The following is an 8070-nucleotide window of genomic DNA, read 5'->3' as shown; positions in this document are numbered from 1 at the left end:
TAAACACACATATTGATGTGTATTGATTACCTACATTTATTGTTTTATTTTAATTAAATGATTTTCATAACACAAATGAATAAACAAATTTAATTATCCTACAGTGAAAAATACTTTGAGTAAGTCATTGCATTTGCATTGCAATGCATAGATAGATAGATAGATAGATACTTTATTGAACCCCAAGAGGAAATTCAAAACTAGATCAAGGGGAAGGGGAAATTCAAAACAATGCAGATCTTACTGGACTGCTGTGATCATGTCCACAGTTATTTTTGATTTAGGACAGGGTCTATGCTATCTAGATTCCTAACTTGGGAAGTTCTCAAGTTATTTTTGATTTAGGACAGGGCCTATGCTATCTAGATCCCTAACTTGGGAAGCTCTTAAGTTAGGGCGGTTCTGTAATCGCTAAATTCCTAAATAGGATTTTTTTTTTCTCTGAAATGCACTCAGGAAAATGTCTGTAAAAAAGCCCTTAATGCCAAACTGAAATCAGAGGACTTCAGACTCTGGAAGATTCTGGAAGATTCAGTAATGAAGACAAAGCAGCACAAAATCAGTTGCCCAAGTCAGTGATCAGTGTGTGTGTGTCTCCAGCAGGCCTGATGTCAGTGATCAGTGTGTCTCCAGCAGGCCTGATGTCAGTGATCAGTGTGTCTCTCCATCAGGCCTGGGGTCAGTGATCAGTGTGTGTGTGTCTCCATCAGGCCTGAGGGGAGGTCAGACCTCCAGAGGTTGGAATCGCCTTCAATCCAAGGTAACTTTGGCCAGTATTCTGATGAGCTGTGTGCTAACATCAAAAGAATGTGTTTCAGTGCATGTGTGCTAACGTCAAAAGAATGTGTTTCAGTGCATGTGTGTGTGTGTGTGCATGTGTGTGTGTGACCCTCACCCTGGGCTGATACAGGGGACCATATGGGGAGGGAGGGAGGGAGGCTGGGGATCCTAAAGGAGCTTTGAGATCATCAGGCTACCATCAGTGTGTGTGAGGGTGCAAATATATTGCAAGGGTGCATACGTGCTTGTGGGTGTGAAACATTTCTGAATATGGAGCGAGTGTGTTCTTGGTGTGTGTGTTTGTTTTATGTGAGGTATGTGTGTGTGTGAATGAGTGTCTGTGTGGGGTATGCGTGTGTGTGTGTGTGTGTGTGTGTTTGTTTTATCTGAAGCATGAGTGTGTGTGTGTGTGCGTTTTATATGAGATGTGTGTGTGTATGTGGAGTATGTGTGTGTGTATGTGAGAGAGAGAGAGGGAGCGGTATGTGTGTGAGTGTGTGTTGAGTATGTGTGTGTGCGTGTGTGTGTGTGAGAGAGAGTTAGAGAGAGAGGGAGCGTTATGTGAGTGTGTGTGTGTGTATGTGGAGTATGTGTGTGTGTGTGTGTGTGTGTGAGAGAGAGAGAGAGAGAGGGAGCGGTATGTGTGTGAGTGTGTGTGTGTGTGTGAGAGAGAGAGAGAGGGAGCGGTATGTGTGTGAGTGTGTGTGTGTGTGTGTGTGTGTGTGTGAGAGAGAGAGAGAGAGAGGGAGCGGTATGTGTGTGAGTGTAATCCCAGATGTCCAGCTGTCTTTAGTAAGTTACAGTATATCTGAGCTCTCTGACCTTCCAGTAGACAAATGTGGCCATGTGGAATTCAAAATGCATTGGGGATGGACAGTGTGTGTGTGTGTGTGTGTGAATGAGAGAGAGAGAGAGAGCAAATACATTGCTGTATTTTTCCACATTTTATTCTCCTTTAAATGGCCTTGTTTTATCATTTTGTCTTTGCTTTGGCAACGATGTATACAGTCATGCTAATAAAGCACCTTTGAATTTGAATTGTAGAGAGAGGGAGGGAGAGAGCACGAGAGAGAGAGAGAGAGAGAGAGAGAGGGAGGGAGGGAGAGAGCTGCACTTCTTAACAGAATGGCCGAAATATGAGGAAATTCATATCCAAAATTCCAAATGAGGAGTTTGGAACTTTGACAAAAGAGGCTAAATTGCCTTTCATCCTCGGAGAGAGTGAGGTGGCCATTCCAGCTGCAAAATGTGTAGCAGCCTGCCATAACCTGAGGGACAGCCATCAACAATGTTGTATGATTGTTATTATGACCGCCGCGCAGCGAAGCGGCGGTCATATAGGTTGCGCGGCGGTCATAAAGGTTTAGTCAGATTTCTTTTTTTTTTTTCTTTTTCGCATGTCCAAATTTCCGTCAAGGATTCCCGGGACACTGAAAGACCGGGGTAGACAAAACTTGGTGGGCATGTAACCCCATATGGATAGCATGGAACCATCGTTTTTCGTTTTGATCTGTAGCCCCCCCGCTGGACTGCACCCCCTGAAAGGAGGGTAGGGCAGACACAGTTTTCTGTGAATATCTCAAGAACCGTAAGGTTTAGGAGGACCATATTTTTTTGTATGTTGATCTCAAGGGGCCATGTCAACCCATTCCATAACCACTCATTTCATGTATAGCGCCACCTAATTAAACACAAAAAAGTAAAAATGAGGTGTTGTAATCGCAGGTATCTGTGACCTAACATAGTCAAAACTGCACGAAATTGGAAGTGTAGGATCATTATGACACCCTCTGAATGCATGCCAAGTTTCGTGGAATTCCGTTCATGGGGGGCCACACAATAAATTAATTTATGTTACTATACACCAACTGGCCTGTAGGTGGCCGGAGACAGTTTTCTGTGAATATCTCGAGAACCGTAGGGCCTAGGAGGTCCACCTTTTTTTTCTATGTTGGTCTTAAGGGGGCATGTCAACCCATCCCATTACCACTTATTTCATGTATAGTGCCACCTAGTTAAAAATGAAAAAGCAACAAATTAGGTGTTTTCATCACAATATCTCTGGCTGACATGGTCAAAACTGCACGAAATTGAAAGTGTAGGATTATTATGACACACTCCGAATGCATGCCAAGTTTTGTGAACTTTCGTTCATGGGGGGCCTTACAATAAAATAATCACACAGTAGACATATGTACGCATGCATGCACATGCACAAACACACATACGCAGGCAAACACACAAGCACGCACACACACACACACACACACACCCACACACATAAACATAAACGTGTACACGCACACATGCACACAATTCAAGAATTTCTCAGAATTATGAACAGGCAAGATGGGGGTGGGGTTGTATAAAATTAATTTTACATGTGAAATCTATGAACTAATCATGTTTTGGTACTTGTTGTAGTGAGAATTGAGTGTGGATAATGCAATTCAGTGAGACAGTTAGAATCATATAGGCCTTTCAGCGTGATTTATTTTTGTGGAAGAAATGTGCTGGACTGGGCGGCGGTCATATTTTGTACCGCTCTGCGGTACATCTAGTTATTTTTAGAATTGTTGTTAAACGTTTATGTCTTACTGAATGTCCAATTCTGTTAAAACATTAATATTTTTGTGTACATGTAATTGAGCTTTGCCAATAATGTTACTGAAACGTTCATGCCAATAAAGCTTTCTTTAATTGAATTGAACTGAATTTAATTGAATTGAGAGAGAGAGAGAGAGAGGCCATGTTAAAACTGTACAGGAATCAGTGTGTGTATATATACATAAAGGGCCCTATCATGACATTCTAAAGCGCATCGTCACTCGTCAAAAGTCTATTCAAATTTAGTAGGATGTCCAGTTCACATTGGGAGGGGTTTCGTTATCAAAAGTGGAGCGCATGGCGCAACAAGGTGTTCCTAGGTTTTTTAATCAGTCATATGGGTGTGTTTGGGGCGTAACATCATTTAAACCAATGAGAATGACATCTGTCATTCCCTTTAACGGCGCAAGGCGCGATATGTCAAATAAATGCATCAGTATTTTGGCATTTAACGGCGCATTTGAAGAAGGCTGCTTGCGAGACCGTATGGAATAGTCATTCTTAAATCATGCTTTACTAAAACCTAGCATAGCCTTCACACATTTCCACTCGTCTATTATTTGAACTCATTGGCAAAGTGAAACTAACTTCACCAAGGAGTCAGTCAACGACAAGACAGTTATATGCAGTTACTTTCACTATTGACTGACAATGGGTTACCACCGAAAACATAGGCTGGAAAAACACTTACCCTAATAATGCTCAAATGACTGAATAAAACAACATTTACTGTATCTTGCAAAGGAGTTGCTTATATCTCGTGACAGTGCGTCTTCAGCTGTGCTCCATACGTGTCTCTCGCCTCTCCCCTAATCACTTTTAACCGTCATTACCAATTTGCAAATGATGGTGAATAACTACTCATCATGAGATGTACAGTATTTCGTAATATCTTTATTCTAATTATGTTTCCCATTGTAATCGTGCAATTTGTAATGCTTTGCATGGACGTGCGCTGGTGTGGGTTCATGAATGATAGAAGGATGGTGCGTGCACCTGCCAATATGACTGTTGACATGCGCTCTTAAAATAGCATATGAACAACTCGCCATTGATTTCTGACCAGGTTTAGGTGGTGTATGATAGCGATTTTTAGACAACACGCTAGGACCCTCCCTAGGTTGTTAATTGCCACAGCCCTGGGCGCAATGCTTAAAAAATAAACGTGCAAAATACCGAATTCAACTTTGCGCGGGTGAAAAACGAAATACGAAAAAATGCGCTGGTGCCCAAAATACAGCCCATATACACATACTGTATATATATAGATATATAGATAGAGAGAGAGAGAGAGAGAGAGAGAAAGAGAGTTATGTTGTGTTAAAACTGTACAGGAATCAGTGTGTATAACCCCATTCACACCTGGTAAATAAGCAAGATACGTGTGTCAGGTCTGTACGAGATCTGATACGTCAGACCACATCGAGATCTGATACGTCAGACCACATCTACGTATGACCTAACCCATATTCACTAAAAGCCCATATGCACTTCTGATGCATCCTAAACCCATATTCACTAAAAGCCCATATGCACTTCTGATGCATCCTAAACCCATTTGCACTTCTGATGCATCCTAAACCCATATGCACTTCTGATGCATCCTAAACCATATTCACTTCTGATGCATCCTAAACCCATATGCACTTCTGATGCATCCTAAACCCATATGCACTTCTGATGCATCCTAAACCCATATGCACTTCTGATGCAACCTAAACCATATTCACTTCGGATACATCCTCTTAAAGAATAATTACAGTATTTATTTATAAGTAATTGAGTCCCTTTTCTGGTTTGTTTTGGATGAACTAGAGTGGTGGACACTGAAATTTTGACGATGGGTCCTGTCTCGAATTTTCTGACTCGTTTTGAATCGCCTTTGACTACTTCAGAGTGGCTGCTTATGGGCATGCACAAACATGTCCTTAAAACAACCCTTAACGTTCATTTTCAAAACTGTGCAACTTACCGAGTGGTTAGTGGTGTTCTTAAACTAGGGGTTGGGACCTCCAGGGGGGCGCCAAAAGTATGAGAGGGGTCTCAAAATTATTTTGTAAACATTTTTAGTAGGGCTGTCAAAATAACTGATTAATTTCGATTAATTAATTTGAGAAAAAATAACTGATTAAAAAAAATAACGCAGATTAATCGATTCTGTATGACCTTTGACCCCGAGCCGTTCTAGTTAGTAACCATTACTGTAAAATGAAGGAGAGAGAAGAAAATGTGCTGCCTAGATCATTGATTGGAACATTTACTTTTAAAAAAACGGCCTGATGGTGTTGACAAAAATAAAGTGTTGATTAAAATAAAGTCCTCTGCAATGTTTGCAGCAAGGAATTTGCATATCACCGGAGTTTGTCAACTCTAAAGTCGCACATCAATGGAAAGAAATAGTGTTGACATTGAGGGGAGTGTTCATTTATTTTCATTGTGTCCCCTAGGTTATATCTGTGGACTGAAATGCCTTGTATGTGAAAAAAACTTCTTCCCGAAGCACTTTTGAATTTATTTCCTCAGCATATTAGGTCATATCATAGATTATTGTGGCCATTATTTGAACAGTGAAAATAATAATAAAAGAGTTTTTGAACTTTAATGTCACTAATGCTGATTATTCAATCATTCATTTGAATTTAAATATTTAAAATACTTTCTCAGCAAAAATTATATATGCGATTAATTTAGATTAATTAATCACAGAGTATGTAATTAATTAGATTCATTTTTTTAATCGATTGACAGCCCCTAATTTTTAGACAAACATGTTTAAAGGTGCTCTAAGCCAGTGGTTTTCAAAGTGGGGGCCGGGGCCCCCTGGGGGGCCGCGAGGGGATGCCAGGGGGGCCTCAGCAAGTTGGAAGGAAAAATAAAAGCCAAAAAATAAATACATTTGAAAAATGTAAAATATACCTATTACTATGAGGGTTGTTATACAATGCCATAATGTGAGGCATATCTGAACATTATATTTCCCATGATAATGACTGGGAATAATAGTAGAGTGATAGCTCTCATATAGCAGAAAGCCCCAAATACAATTTTTACACACTGTATGCTCCATCGCGAAGTGCTTGTGGCTAAAATAATTATTAGGATTAGCTTAATGTATTTTTACATTTGCCGTAGTATCGTCGATGGGTTTAATAACACATCAAGGGGGTCCTTGGCCAGAACCTAGTGGTATTTGGGGGGCCTTGTCGTGGAAAAGTTTGGGAACCCCTGCTGTAAGCAATGCCACGCATTTTTTAGGCTAAAACATTTTATGTCACTTACTGCAATCACCTAACCAACCGCTAGCGTTCTGTGTCCTGAATACACTGTAAAAAAAAAAAATGCGATCTCTGTGGACATCCCAGGCTCCAAAAACGGCAACAAAAACAACCTGGGCAAACCTAGCCCATAAAACATAACAAACTGTTCCAGCAAATCACAGACGAGATGCGCGTTTAGGAGAGTTTCAATTGCACGGGAGCAGCACACAAGGGAGGGGGAGGAAGTAGCGAGCTAGCTCTCTGTTTTGTTTGAAAGTCAACAGAAGTGACGTTACCCAGCATCGCTTAGAGCACCTTTAATCAGATTTAATCAGAAGATGCCATTGATAATACCTTTGGTGTTGACATAGCCTAGCTATGAGAGAACACATTTAGTTTTTGCAGGTTGGAGGGACTTGGCTAATGGTTTTTGGGGGTACGCCAGACAAAAAGTTTAAGAACCACTGTCCTAGACCCATAAGCCTATTCCCTTCTGATATACACTACCGTTCAAAAGTTTGGGGTCACTTAGAAATTTTCATTCCACTCCATTATAGACAGAATACCAGCTGAGATTGGTTGTATTGTTTTTTAATCAGGGCAGCAGTTTTCAGATTACAATAAGTGCTTACATAATTGCAAAAGGGTTCTCCAATGATTTCTCAGTTAGCCTTTAAAATGATATCAGATTAGTAAACAGAATGTGTCTTTGGAACATTGGATGAATGGCTGCTGATAGCTGATCATGTAGATTTTGCATTAAAGATCAACCATTTCAGTCATTTACAACATTAATGATGAAAACAAGGACATTTCTAAGTGACCCCAAACTTTTGAATGGCAGTCTTATTCATCAACTCTAACTTGACTTCTAATGCATACTTCCTTCTACAACTAACTGAAATTGTGTCTATTGTGAATGTATGAAGATGCAAGCAAAGGGAAGTTATCCTAGAACAGCAAAACTCCTAGGCTGACTCATAAACATTTGAATTAAAACATGAAATGGATTTCTTTTTCAACACACCCTGCAGAGTCTCAAAAGCCTTTGTGTTCATTGTGAATTCCTTATACTAGGCCTTCTTTTTCCCTCACAGGCCTCTGTGGTGGCAGTGTGGTTATATAACAGGCTATTGGACCCGACGGTTACTGCAGGTTCTGGTTAATATTCCTGGCCTCTGGATCAAAGCATAGGGATGATTTCGCTATGAAATATTCATGATCAATTAATTCTACTCTTTGGAGGTGTCACAAATGCGGTCCCAGTCCCTCACCTGGAATCATGGCATAGGCTATATGGCAATTCTCTCGTTTGACCACCGAGGGTCGTCGGTTCACTCAGTCGGCGGCTGAGATCAACACCAACCGCCCCCCTCCCCTCCCCTCCCCTCGGTCGCTAGAGCAGGAACCACGGAGCGGGGCAGCG

The sequence above is a fragment of the Alosa pseudoharengus genome, unplaced genomic scaffold (genome assembly GCF_046254945.1).
Source record: "Alosa pseudoharengus isolate Yale_2024_CS ecotype anadromous, Long Island Sound unplaced genomic scaffold, YU_APseudo_1.1 YU_APseudo_1.1_scf_22, whole genome shotgun sequence".
Lineage (NCBI taxonomy): Eukaryota > Metazoa > Chordata > Actinopteri > Clupeiformes > Clupeidae > Alosa > Alosa pseudoharengus.
Note: the sequence above shows the minus strand (reverse complement) of the source record.